Below are 15,237 nucleotides of genomic sequence, written 5' to 3'. Positions count from 1 at the left end.
GAGGCGAGGAAGGTATTCATTCAACACCCATGGTACAATATTGAAGTCTTGCTGAAGAGGACGAAGGTTGGGCGGGCAATTATCCATAGCCACTGGCCTAAAGTTGCAAGGACATTCAACATCACTGAAGGCTCAATATTTGCCTTCCGCTTCTGCAGTTTCCCAGATGAGATTCATCTGTCTATTTATCGTGTATGATGCTACTTTCCAAAGGTTTTTGATGCTGCATGTGAAACTCGGTGCTGTTGTGTAATGGCGTAACTGAGTACCGAAGCTATCTGATGTAATTCGATTATGAAATCCTGGTTGCTTTTATACGAATATGAAATATCTGGCGTGTTTTATAAGAAATATCAGTTTGATTAGTACATGGGTTATCAATAATAGGCTAATTACCCTGCTTATTGGGGTTTTCTATTGCAGATGGTTACTCAGACAACACCGCACGGTTTCTAGAAAGTAGGCGTGTTTGATCAACTAACAATCACACACGGCTTCCGGCGGCGAACTGTTTGCATTAGGCCACCTTGCACAAACGTTTCCACACAAAGAACTGTGTGTGGTATACATACCTACGGACATGTTTTTCTAGGATTCACCGTGTGGGATGTAGATACCTACGGAAATGATTTTCTGGGATTCACCGTGTCAGATGTACATACCTACGGAAATGATTTTCTGGGATTCACCGTGTGGGATGTACATACCTATGGAAATGATTGGGTTTCGATGCCTCACCCGATCGCACACGGCCCCAGCCTGGGTCCCAGGAGGGCCTATCCCCGACAATTTCTGGGTCGTGTGGGAAGGACACACTATCGCACACACTCACTTGGCGACGATTCCAAATGCCGTCGCAAAAAGGGGTTAAAAATCGTTTGTTTAGCACGTCGATGTACCAGTGCTCCCTCCGTTCCTAAATATTTGTCTTTTTAGAGATTTCAAATGGACTACCACATACGGATGTATATAGACACATTTTAGAGTGTGGATTCACTCATTGTGCTCCGTATGTAGTCACTTGTTGAAATCTCTAAAAAGACAAATATTTAGGAACGGTGGGAGTATGATATAGAAACCAAACAGTTGGCATTCACACAAAGCAAATCTAAACTAAGCTGATGACATATAAGATGTACTCCCTCTGTTCCTTTATGTTAGGTGCATTATTTCCAGCTCGGTGACCAAGGCAGCAATTTTTGGAGCCTCCGGGACAATACTACCCCTGATATTAGTTTAGCATTAGAAATCAATTACGTGAGCCTCCACTGATTTGACCGCCGCATGCAGATATGCTGCCGGCCTTGCATGGCACATGCAATCGGCGTATCCCAACAAATCAGGGATGGGAATAAGTGTCTTTCCTTGTATACGAAAATGGATACCCATGTACGTGCGCAGCCATCAGGAAAAGGGAGGGAAGTGGCTTGGCGCCAACTGAATGAAGATTTTAAATTATGTTTTCATGTACAAAATGAGTCGACTCCCGCTGGTTCTTTTCATTTCCCCCTTCTTCCAGTACGTGGCCACCAAAAAAATGGTTGATCTAGACTTGCATCCAGCACCTAATTGAGATTCACTTGAGGAGAACGACGACAACGCCTTTGATCTTGGATACGACTACGACTGGCTAGCTTCCGATGACTCCGACGACGGTATGTTCTTGTGCAATCTCACCTTTTTGCAGTATCAGCGGGATAATTTTTCACTGTGGGCTCCGTGCAGAAGTTGAGCATGGGCTCCATGACGGCAACGGACGGCAGCATGATCGACTTAATGCCAGCAACGAAGCCGATGATGAGGCGGACCTCCTTGAACACACGCGAGGTGCTTCTGCCGAGCACGGGCAAGTTGACGTATGCACGCCGGCGGAAGATGCGGGGGTGCGCGGAACGCGCCGGCGGGTGCGGGCGCGGGCGCGGACGCAGGCATGAGCACGGCCAGCGTGGCGGTGGTCGCGGACGCGGGCGAGGCCAATGTGCCGACGGACGCGGCCACGCAGTGGATGCAACGCCGTCTTCACAGGTACGTACTGTATGTGTTCCATATTCGTTGAACCAGATCAAGTAGTACTTGACCCGTTGTGTCACCATCTACACACAGTTCAATCGCCGAGGCGCGCGTGGACGAGGCCACGCAGAGGACGGAATACAGTGCAAGCCGTCGGTGAGTCCAACGGAAAAGTGGTGGCCGGTGTCCTTTTGCACGACGGTTTCGCTCAGAAGGAGGCAGACCTTCTATCTAGGGGCAATCCGGCTTGGTGCCACCAGGGCCTATCTCTTCGATGGTGAACAAATTCTCGTAGATTCTCGTGCGCGCCGTACCGGTGAAGTATTCATCCAGGGAACTATTGTCATGTTCCCCTGCCATCTGGCGAACATCGCCACTGGTGATCAAGGAGTTGATGCGGCAGGTTCTATGTCCGCACACGACTCAGGCCACGGAGTGGATGTTGGTGGTGGATGTGATGGCTCTAAAGGAGAAGAAGCTGCCAGTATGTACGCGGCCCTCGGACAGGCTCGTGGTGCACATGATGTCGTGCTTAAACGCGCGCGTGCGGCGCTACTTGGTGGTCCTATCGTGGGGCGTGGCCAAGGAGGTGACGACAATGCCGTCGGGGACGCCAGTGACGCTCGCCGTGGTCATCGACGCTTGGGCTTGGCTGGTCGCGGCAGAATGCGGCCGGCTCTGACGAAGTGGCAAGGCGGCCATAGCGAAGTTGTTCCATCTTTGTTAAATGGCAGCAACAATGATGCAACCAGCCCCGCCCGCAGTGTTAACCAAGCTGACTGTCCCAAAGGTGTTCCATCTCGTGGAGTAAATGGCAGCGGCAATGATGCAACCAGCCCCGCCGGCAACGTTAACCCATGCATCCGTGTGGAATTGAAGAAAGATGTTGTTCCAGAGACTGATTATGGAGTACAAGCTGAAGTAGCTGACACCGGCAGCAACAATGGTTAGTCTACTCCACGAGTTATTTACGTTAGTCCTTGTTTGAAGTCATTGTGGGTACTCTGTGGCACTTAATTTCTAGAGAATGTTAGTTCATTTTAACTGAAAGTAATTCATTTCTTGTTCTAAATATTCTGCAGTAGGCTCAAATGCTAAACAAAAAAAGAAGCGAAGATGGTACCCAGACAATCAAAGGCAAGAAATTTATGCCATGCTATTAGAGCAGACAAATCAAGGCGTACTAAACCAAGGGGTGGTTGAGGTGGTGGCAGAACTTTGTCAAGTTAACTACCGGACTGTTCAAAACAAATGGTTGAGAGGCAAGCGAGCTGGTGGTATTCATGGAGTAGCAAACAAAAGAGTGAAAACTTGTGGCCGCAAGAAGATACCATTTGATTCGGATGCTATAAAAAAGATTGATTTGAGCAAAAGAACTATGCTTAAAGATCTTTCTAATGAGCTTCAAATGGCGAAGACAACATTATGGAGAAGGTTGAAGGAGGGCAGACTGAAGCACCATACAAATTCAATTAAATCCACACTGACTGATGATAACAAGCTAGGCCGGATTCAGTTTTGTTTATCCATGTTGGATGAACTAACCGTGCCTGAAGAACCCACATTTAAAGGCATGTACAATGTCATCCATATTGATGAGAAGTGGTTCTACTGCACTAAAGTGTCAGGACCCCGATTCCAAGTCACATCGATCTAGCCGGTAACACCTCATATCACTTTGCGGCCTCACGCACGGTATTCCCACGGGTGTCGCCTTACCATGGCCCAGGACCGTTTGCGCCTTTTGGCTCACGTATATGATAGTGTCGCTAGCATCCATATGACGGAGAACCCGGGCCGACATGACTAGTCGTGAACCCAAAGCGGCACTAACCTACGGGGACAGGCATACATGAATCAACATCGAGCATGTCGGTCAGCAGCGTGCGAATCCGGGCTGTAGCACGGGGCTAACAGGACTCCGGTGAACCGGGCTGTAGCAGGCTAGGCAGGACTCCAGATGTCACCGCGTGACATTTCCCCGAAGGGACAGACACAGGAACAAAGTGAATCACATGCCGGCCAGTCAAGTGTTCCGGTGCAGTAGTGCTGGGCTAGCAGGACTCCGGTGAACCGGGCTGTAGCGGACTACTATGGCTCATGGAAGCACAAGACTACATTTCCCCATAAGAGAGGCTACCAAGGATAAACAACTAGGTTGTCGGATCCCACACATACCAAGCATTTCAATCATACACACAATATGCTCGATATGTGTAAATACAACATGGCATCACAACAAAACTCTACGACTCAAAGTATTTATTCAATAGGCTCCGAGGAGCGAGATATTACAAACATGGGTCTCATGACCCAACATTCAGAGCATACAAGTCAAAGCACATGCGGAAGCTTAACATGTCTGAGTACAGACATCTACAAATGAAAAAGGCTGAGAAGCCTAACTATCTACCAGATCCTGCCGAGGGCACAAGATCGTAGCTGAGGTATCAAGCTAAACGTCGAAGTCCACACGGAACTACTAGCGAGACTGACGTCTCTCTGCAAAACATAAAATAGGCAAACGTGAGTACAAATGTACCCAGCAAGACTTACATCAGAACTAGCTACATATACATCAGTATCAACAAAGGGGGTGGTGGAGTTTGACTGCAGCAAGCCAGCTTTGACTCAGTGGCTATCCTAAACTATGACTGCAAGTAACTCTTTTGAGGTGGCGCACACGAGTCCACATATTCACCATATCAATACACCACTATGGATCCGCCCCCGTCTCCCCACGAGAAGGCCATCCATAGCACTCACGCTTATCTTGCGAGTTTTAGAGTATCCACTTTCACTTGTCTATGAACTGTTATAGGCAACCCAGAAGTCCTTTACGGTGGACGCGGCTATTCGAATAGATCATTTATAACCCTGCAGGGGTGTACTTCTTCACACATGTTTCCACCACTTAGCGTCTGCACACGACATGTGCTCGGCAGACTTCAAGTGAAAGCCGACGTGGGTGTAGACCACGACCTAACTAACCACACAAGTCTCTAGTCCAGGTTTATCTCCTATTCGGGTTCCATCCGCGAGGAGATCCGGCCAGAGTTTCGCTAACAGCCCCAAACGATGTGTGCAGGGTTCCCGAGACACCAAACGGGCGCCCGGTACACCGTGCCATGGTGTATCTACCGCATCATAGCGCACCCCTAGGGTCAGCGCTACGCACGGCCTCCAACACATATCCTACAAACACCAAAAACTAGTTGCAACTCCTGGACAGAGGACAAGGGCGGTTAATAAGTCGAGCGGGATCATATTTCAGGGCCCAACGTGTGGTAGTAGCTGTTTCATGCATCACAAACACAGAACTCGGTTCCTGAGGACGGTCTCAGTGAGACAACCCACCATGTACTCCTACATGGCCTCTCACCGCTACCTTTACCAAATCGTGTTCACACACTTAGCTCACACACAGTAGGACATGTTCATCACAATTCCAATTCATTCCCGATGAATCAGACCCGACTCAACTCTAAGTAGTAGCAGGCATGAGAAAAAAGCATGAATGAGTAGGCACATCAGGGCTCAAACAACTCCTACTCATGCTAGTGGGTTTCATCTATTTACTGTGGCAATGACAGGTCATGCAGAGGAAAAGGGGTTCAGCTACCTGCAGCATGTAACAGTTGAATCGATGTTGTCCTAATGCAGTAAAAGAGAGCAGGAGCGAGAGAGTGGGATTGTATCGGAATGAACAAGGGGGTTTTGCTTGCCTGGCACTTCTGAAGATAGCATTGAGTCTTCATCAGTGTCAACGATCACAATGTTGGAACAACGTCTACCGAGGGGGAACAACACTGGCAAACAGAGAAGAAACACGATCAATGCAATGCACAATATGATGCATGATCATGATATGGCGATATGCTGTGATTTGAGCTAATGCAGCTAAGAACAGAAGGGTTTGAGCTTATTTGAACCAAAGATTCAAATTCAAACTCAAACTAAGAACTTATAAAGTGCATTATCATGTTTTGATATGAACAGCAATGTTAAGTTTCTTTGTCATGTATGAAACCAGTACTAATGGATAGATTTGGTTTTTCTGATCATTTTTCATATATAAATTATTTGATTTGGAGCTACGGTTGAATTACTATGATTTTTAGAAGTTTAGGCAATTTTTCTAGAATAAATAAATCATTTAAGATTTATTAAATTCCAGAAATGGATTACTTGCGTCAGCATGATGTCGGTGTGATGTCAGCAAGTCAACTGGGTCGGCCAGGTCAAACCTGACCTGTGGGGCCCACTGGTCAGTGACTCAGTTAGTTAACTCAGTTAATTAGGGTTAAACTAAATCTAATAAAAATGTCAGCAGGGCTGGGCCCACATGTCAGTGGCTCAGGGTTAGTTTAGCGAGGGGATTAACACCTAACAGTGGTGATTAGCACTAACTAACACCTAACTAATCCAGTTAGGGCCAGCCCCACATGTCAGGACTCGGGTGGGGCCCAGCCGGGGTCAAAGTGGGTCAAGCCCATCGTCGTTAACCCGCCGGCGAGGCCAGACGCGGCGGGGCACCTTGGATTTCACCTACAGGGCACCGTTCGAGGCGCCGTTGGGTTCTACGGGTAGTTGGAGCAACGGCGCGTCCGTTGGTGGCCGTGGCTGGGCCTGGGGTGGCCGGAGTCGATGGCGGCGAGCTCGGTTGCGGCCGCCGGAGTTCGGGCGCGAGCGGGGACGCAGTTGCGGTGGCCGTGGCGATGTGTGTTTAGCACCTACGGCGTCTACGTGGTGCGGTGAGTTCGATGGGCGCATCCCCGGGACCAAATGGTCACCGGAGCATCACCGGAGACGAGCGCGGGCGACGGCGCGTTCGGTTGCAGGTGCGGCGACCGCTACGGCGCATGAGGGGAAAAACGGAGAGGGGGAGCAGGAGCAGGGGCTCACGGTGGGTGTGACAAGCTTCTCAGCGGGCTCGGGGGAGGTCAGAATCGAGCGGGGCGGCAGAGGCGATCTCGTCGTCAGGAGGTCGATGACGAGCTCGGTGAAGACGTTCGGGGGCCTCCGGCGGGGCGTGGCTCGGTGAGGCGGTCGAGGAAGAAGTGGCGGAGCTTCTGGGCGCGTCGGCGAGGCGTGGGGTGGCCGGTGGCCGCGGTAGAGCATGGCGGCGCCCTCTAGTGCGCTCGGGAAGAGAGGGGGAGGAAGCCAGAGGAGGGAGGAGCTGCGGGCATGAGAGAGAGGTCAGGGGGGGGGGGCGTGGCGTCGTCTGGAGCCGTCCCGGGCATCGGCAGAAGCAGGAGGTGGCCGAGGCGCGTGGGCGCCCACGGCGGCCACACGCCTCTCGTCCTACTGGCGAGAGGTGGGAGATGACTGGCAGCGGCGCTGGGCTGGGCCGGCCAGGTGGGCTGCCTACTGGGTCATCCAGGTAAGCCAGGTAAGTCACTTTCTCTCTTTTATTTCCTGTTTTCTATTTTTCTGCAACTTTGTGGCTTTTCTAAAAATACTTAGGCATTTCCAAAAATCACCAAACTGCACATGCCCACTGTTTAGAACATATCCAACATGGAACATTTTAGTTTGGGATTATTTGGACATTTAAAATATTTAGTAGCATTTAAATGTCCAAATGCAAATAGCATATGATTTAATCCAGTGACCTTAAGATGACCTAGAAAATTGTGAACCAATTTTGCCAGAGGTTCTAACCCAGGACAAAAATGATGGACATTTTAGAAGGGCATTTCAGGTTCATTGAAAAAGATTATAGTAAACCCTAGTTGTTTTCAGGGAAGGTGTTGGGGGTTCTGTCATCCCCATTTCAACTTTCTGTGAAAAGTAAACATGATGCAACACCAGATGCTAGCACTAGGCATTACTAGAACTAGGGATGTGACAACTCATCCCCACTAAACAATAATCTCGTCCCGAGATTCAAGAGGTGAGGTAAGAAGATAGAGGGGATACAAGCTAACATGATCTTCATGATCCATTGCTTCAGATCGATCTTGGCGTCCTTCCTTTCGAGATCTCCATCCAACACGATGATGATGGACGGGAACTCTATGGAATCGATCTTCTCGAAGATAGGGCAACTCAAGGTCAACTCTTGGGGTGAGATATAAAACATCTCTTGAGCTGAGACACGAAACATACATTCAGGGGGATGGAGTGTAACAGATGACGAAGGTCCACTAGGTAGGCAGCAAATCCACGCTCGATCACGACGTAGCGAGGAGTTAACTGCCATGATTCCTCAACGGGGCACCTTGGGGGAGGTGACTCGTAGAATTATCCCCTCAAGTGGCAAAAGAATTACTTTTGATACATAGATCATTGGAACTCTCTATACCAGCCTAAGGAAATTCACAAACGACCATTTGAAGGAGTTCGGAAGAACGGCACACTTGGACTAGAATGGATGATGTGGACTACCTTGTTGAAGATAACGCAATGAGTGATTTTTTGTTATCACCGGAAATGGATGGGACCCTCGGTAGGACCACTTTTGAAGATGATCCTGAACAACAATTACTGAGAAGGCGGATCATAGTAAAATGGCACAATGGCGGCTGCAAGCTGGGGACAAAATGCAAATGTTGGGAATGTTCCAACCATCATATCCGCCTGAGATCCAGATCTGGTTGGTAACAGATACTTTAGTCTCAACATGTCTGAAAAGAAAAGTTGCAACACAAATCGACGAGATAACGTTGCGAGATTCTCGGGAGATGAACTATGATAGCAAGCTCCAAAACGTGAGCTGGTTCTGCTACACACATGTGAACATGTTGTCCCGGAAAAGCATGACCACATAGTAGTCTTACAATAAAACACTACCGAGTTCTGGTTGGGAACCATCATCGAGGATATTGAAGCCCTTGCATAAGTCCGGATCCTAAGAAGGAACTTCTTCTCCTTGAACAAATCAATCAGTGGCTTGGTGTGCTAGGAACACATATGGAGTGGAGGTAATTAATCTACCAAACCATAGAGTACTTCGCACGAATGCATGACTGACTTGGGATGATTCCAAAGGAAGAAAAAACAAGCTCCCTCGAATTCACGGCGGTAACTTGCATCGATTGCACTTGAACTTAGAGGAAGTCGCTACTTTCATCCAAACATATGCTTTATGAACGAAACATGAAGGCATTGTTTACAAAGTTTCCAACACTAGCCTAATGTTTAACACGAATCATGGGGGAGACAAGATGCTGCTGATGGGCTCAACAGCAACTCATCGGAATTTCCATATCACTGGACTTCCACCATTATGTGAACAATGTGATAGTATTGGTCAGACCAAAAGATGTAATGGTGTATGCTCGAGGAATCAACCACGATTAAGACAACATTATGAATATCGTTGGTTCTTACTTGATTTGATGATAGCCCACACTCAAATCAAGGTTTGGACAAGACAATAGATTCAACAGCTGATCATGGGGATCAGTCGATGAAGATATCATCTTTCTTCAACACACACACACACACACACTCAAGGATATCGCTTAGTGATGAACTAAGTCGGACAAGCTTTCACCTTCCAACTCTCCAAGTTGTTGTTTAGCTTAACCAACTAGCTCGGAGTATCCAACACAGATTCTTGGAGAATGGATGGTTTAGAGAAAAACCAACATGATCATGAACTCATCATAGTGATCAGGGAACATCCTGGTAATACTTCCAAGAAGATATTCGGAAAATCACGAACCACCAATATGTTATTAAACTCGAGAACAATCTTGCTTTTCAGGGCAAGACGATATGATCAAGGAGCGAGGGATTGAAATCCTAACTCATTGATCGAAGGTTGCACCAGGAATATGGACTAGGTAGCCTAACTCACCTGATTTGAACATTCTTGACTTAGGGTTCTTTGCGGCACTTCAGGCTCTTTTTGAGAAGATGTCCCCGGTAAAATTGCTGATATTGTTGCGAAGGTGAAAAAAGCATATTACACGTACCCGGCCGAGAGAAGCAACCATATTTTCTGACCCTTCAGTCATGCATGCGCGAGGTACTGAAGCAGAAAGGAGGTAACCGGTACAAGGTTCCGCACATGAGGACGTCATTTCTGGCAGCACTCAAAATGCTTCCGGACGTAGTACCCTCCGATGCTGATGTTGTAATTGCTGCTATTGAGGCCCTTCCAGATGCTTGATGTACTTCTCGTCGCTTGTTATCATTAATAATCTTAGCAAATTCGTTAGTTATACAGTACTGAATTTAAACGTACTCGTACTGTACTTCTAGCATTTAAATCTTTGTTTTCTGATGCTTATTAGTCCATGCCATCAATTAATCTTAAAAGAACTCGTTGTTCTTGTTTGGTGACGTTTATTACTCCATGACATCGACTTATCTTCTGTTTTGAGAGTAGAACGTTGCAAGTAACTGTAACCAACAAAATGAACTTCATTCATGCCTTTATTAATGTATGATGTCACTAAACAAACTCACGCAACACAAAAATGACTTTGGGCACAATGACAATTTATGAGATCACACCAAATGCTTAGTGCTAAGCAGAGAGTACTTGCATCACTGATTACGTGGTCATTTATTCATCATCTTTGGATCATACGATGTCATCAAGGACGTTAGTACAAAATCCCTATATGATTCCATTCCTGGGGGTACCGAGTCCGGCATTGAATCTGGGGTATAAAATCATTCCACGTGCACTTCACTTGCTCTGGAAGCTTGCAATGCTTCAAACTCTAAATCGATGGTTTCATCATCGCTATCCACCTCATCATTCTTCATGGCCTTGTCATTCACCACGTTGCTCTTATCGTTCGCCTCGCCATATTCATGTTCCCCTTGATTGATGCCTCCAGTTGTGGCACCAAAAGTTAGAACAAGGCATGTCATACATGTATAGATATGATGGATAAGAGCAAAGGTATAAGTGCAACTAACCAAAAATTGGTGATGTTGTTTGACATGATAGGTATTCTGTAGATACGGCAAAGGTCAGTGCGCCGAGCATTGCTTGACATGGCATGCTTGAAGAGGCCGATGCTGCATACGGTTCCGACACCGCGCAATTCACGGCCTCGTTGACGGTGGCGATTCCCCCTTGGAAGAATTTGCAGACCGGATGTCGAGCACCATGTATGCGCAATAACCCGGCATGTCGGACATCGCCGATGTCGGCCGTGGACGCATCATGGAAAATCTGGTCGGCGAGCTTCACGTCCGACAACGCAGGCGAGGAGTCCTCGGCGAGACACTGGCCGTGGTCTTGGACCTCACTAAACAGGCCAATTGACTCGTCTGTTTCTTCCACCTGATTGAACAGTTCCATAGCCGGATCATCCTCTTGGCTGAAAACATGCAGCGACGAGTTGAACCTATCTTCCTCTACCTCGAACGGATCCATGGTGGAAGAGAAAGGGCGTCGGTTGAGTATTTTAATTCGTCAGATGTTTTCTGTTCTCTAGAGAAGGCTTCGATGAGGTAGAGAAAGATTGTTTGTACGTTCTCAAAGAGGAAATACTAAAAAAATGGGATTGCATGGGATACATTTTCCTAACTAACGATGGGCCCTTTTTTCCAACAAACGCATTGAGTGATTCACTTCATTTTAGCGTCATGGGGATAGCTTACCATGTATGTGGTGGTCGAGGGGTAAAAGAGGGATTATATGGGATTACAACAAATACACCTTACATTGTGAAATTTTAGTAAAAAAATGCACCTAACATAAAGGAACGGAGGGAGTATAATGTAAGCAATGTGTGGTGCCATATGCATGATATGACCAACATCAGCATGCCAGGTTAGAGCAAACACCTCAGGTGGTAAATAGGAGTGGTCGGCTCCCTCTGAATCCCCATCTGAACAGTTATCTTCCTCTGGAATACAATCTGGAATGGCGGGAGGGGGCACTTCGCCCACCATGGAGCGGCGTCTGCATGACATTATATTCCCATGCAACGGTCTTCTCTTTTTCTCTACATGTTCAGTACGATTGTGTACAATAACTGACATGCATAGTAAAAAAATAGTTAGATTTTGTAAGGCCTAAGGGGTGCATGCAGAAATCAAGACTGATGGTAGCAAACGAGTGGATAGATCCAAAACTAATGATAGTAGGTAGATTATAGCTTCAGTTTAAAAAGATAGACAATGGATCATCTACTGTTTGTTGCCCACCCAACATGAACCACATAGAAGACCCCAGATGAACCAGATAGTAGACAGATACTATTCGTTGATGCCTCGATATGAGACCCACAGGCATTTTAAAACTCAAGTTTGAACGATAAAGTAGCAGGTAAGAATAATCGATGTATAACGTAAGCAAACAAGAAAGACTGTGACCTCTCTTCTGGAACTATCTAGTCCTAAGGTTCATTTGCTCAGGTGATGATGGTAATGCAGTTGGCGTGGCTGCTGGCAATGGGGAAGATGATCTGAGGCGGCGAAAGAAAGTTTGCAGGGGGAATCTCTGCTGCAGTGAACGCTTCTGTCGATGGTGCACCTCAGGTGGGGTGGATGATGGCACGGCAGGAGCAGCACATAACACACAGAGTATTCTTTGACGCCTGTCTGAAAATGAAGTAAATCTGTAAGGGCTCCTTAGAATTGGAGGATTCTATAAACGCAGGGACAGGAAAAACACATGAATAAGATAGGAATGCACGTGCAAAACAGAGCATTTGGAAACATAGGATTTCTGTGAACCTTGGTGTTTGGTTCAGATGAATTGGAAGAACACAGGAATGGAGAAACATGGTCAAATTAAAGTCAAAACATGTGAAAATGAAAAAAATAAGAATCTTATTATGCCAGTAATGCAATTAGTACTGTTCTTCATGCATATTAATTTGAAAAGGACGTCGAACAGGATATTAAAACTCCTACCATTTTTCTTTGAAAGAGACACCAAAGGAAAAAATCATCCAGTTTTGCTTTTCTCCACTCCTAACCAAATGCACGAATAGTAGTACCATAGTAGTTCCATAGCAAAGGATCCCTGACTGGTCGACATGAATGCAGAGTAACAAAGTGATGCAACGAGTGTACAACCTCTTTGGCATAGCCTTGTCGACCTCAACATCATTGGGTTGGACGTGGAGGATGGTGATGCTAGTGTGACTGTCGGAGGCGGGGAAGAAGATCTGAGGCCTCTGGAAACGGCGCCGAGGGTACTGCTCCACTGTGATGGACGGTTCCGTCATTGGTGCAGCTCCGGTGAGGTGTACGACAGCGAGGCTGAAGCAGGACAAGACATACAATGTTAATCTGAGGTGGGACTCTAATATCATCTGCAATAGACGATGTAAAATACATCACCAAAAAGTGCTAGATGTAAAACGCATCAGCCGCGCCACAGCTGCTCCAACGGATGGTGTAAATACTGTTTACTCGGAACTTAACTGAAGAAACCGAAGTTTACAGTCGAAACTGAATTTTACTGTCGAAACTGATTGAATTAGTAGAAGAGCATTGCAATAGATGTTTAGGGCGTTCGAGCACTAGTGGCAGAGAAGAATTGATCTGAATCAATAGATGCTCGAGCAGGGAACGCACTAGCAGAGAGCAAGTCATGCACCAAAACAGCGAGCGAGTGCTAAAGCAGCAACTCCTGTAGCTGCCGGAGGTCATGCAGCAGCAGCTGCGCAAGCGAGAGCAAGAGCAGAGCAGTAGCACGAACGAGAGCAAGAGCGGAGCAGCAGCGCGACCGACAACAATAGCAGAGAAGAGCAGCATCACAAACGAAAGCAAGAGCAGTGCAGCAGCGTGACCGACAGCAAGAACAGAGCCGCAGCGCGAGCGCGAGCCAGAGCCGGAGCAGCTGCAGCTAGTGCTGGTGTAGAAGTCGCCGCCGAGGAAGCAACAACGTGGGGGAGAGACACCGTGGGTGAAGTGGCCGGCGACCGCACCGTCAATGGAGACCCGCCATGGCTGCATGCTATCGAGCACCGGCAGCTCCATGAGATCGAATAAAAGATAAAATGCAGCGGTGAGTGGAGAACCTCCTTGGTGGCGCCGAGTTGGCCTCGGCTTCATTGGAGGAATTGGTGAGGGTGCTGTGATTCCGGTGGGGCAGGTCAAGATGGCGCTGTGGGGATGGAGGTGGCGCGATAGACGAGTGATACGTCTCCGTCGTATCTACTTTTCCAAACACTTTTGCCCTTGTTTTGGACTCTAACTTGCATGATTTGAATGGAACTAACCCGGACTGACGCTATTTTCAGCAGACTTTCCATGGTGTTATTTATGTGCAGAAACAAAAGTTCTCAAAATGACCTGAAACTCCACGGAACATATTTTTGGAAAATATTAAAAATACTGGAAGAAGAATCCACGTCAGGGGGCCCACACCTTGTCCATGAGGGTGGGGGCGCGCCTGCACCCCCTGGGCGCGCCCCCTGCCTCGTGGGCCCCCTGACGCTCCACCGACCTCAACTCCAACTCCATATATTTGTGTTCGGGGAGAAAAAAAAATCAAAGAGAAGGATTCATCGCGTTTTACGATACGGAGCCGCTGCCAAGCCCTAAAACCTCTCGGGAGGGCTGATCTGGAGTCCGTTCAGGGCTCCGGAGAGGGGAATCCGTCGCCGTCATCATCATCAACCATCCTCCATCACCAATTTCATGATGCTCACCGCCGTGCGTGGGTAATTCCATTGTAGGCTTGCTGGACGGTGATGGGTTGGATGAGATCCATCATGTAATCGAGTTAGTTTTGTTAGGGTTTGATCCCTAGTATCCACTATGTTCTGAGATTGATGTTGCTATGACTTTGCTATGCTTAATGCTTGTCACTAGGGCCCGAGTGCCATGATTTCAGATCTGAACCTATTATGTTTTCATGAATATATGTGAGTTCTTGATCCTATCTTGCAAGTCTATAGTCACCTGCTATGTGTTATGATCCGGCAACCCCGAAGTGACAATAATCGGGACCACTCCCGGTGATGACCATAGTTTGAGGAGTTCATGTATTCACTATGTGTTAATGCTTTGGTCCGGTACTCTATTAAAAGGAGGCCTTAATATCCCTTAGTTTGCGCTAGGACCCCACTGCCACGGGAGGGTAGGACAAAAGATGCCATGCAAGTTCTTTTCCATAAGCACGTATGACTATACTCAGAATACATGCCTACATTACATTGATGAATTGGAACTAGTTCTGTGTCACCCTATGTTATGACTGTTACATGATGAACCGCATCCAGCATAATTCTCCATCACTGATCCAATGCCTACGAGCTTTTCACATATTGTTCTTCGCTTATTTACTTTTCCGTT

The sequence above is a fragment of the Triticum aestivum genome, chromosome 6D (genome assembly GCF_018294505.1).
Source record: "Triticum aestivum cultivar Chinese Spring chromosome 6D, IWGSC CS RefSeq v2.1, whole genome shotgun sequence".
NCBI classification, from domain to species: Eukaryota; Viridiplantae; Streptophyta; class Magnoliopsida; order Poales; family Poaceae; genus Triticum; species Triticum aestivum.
Note: the sequence above shows the minus strand (reverse complement) of the source record.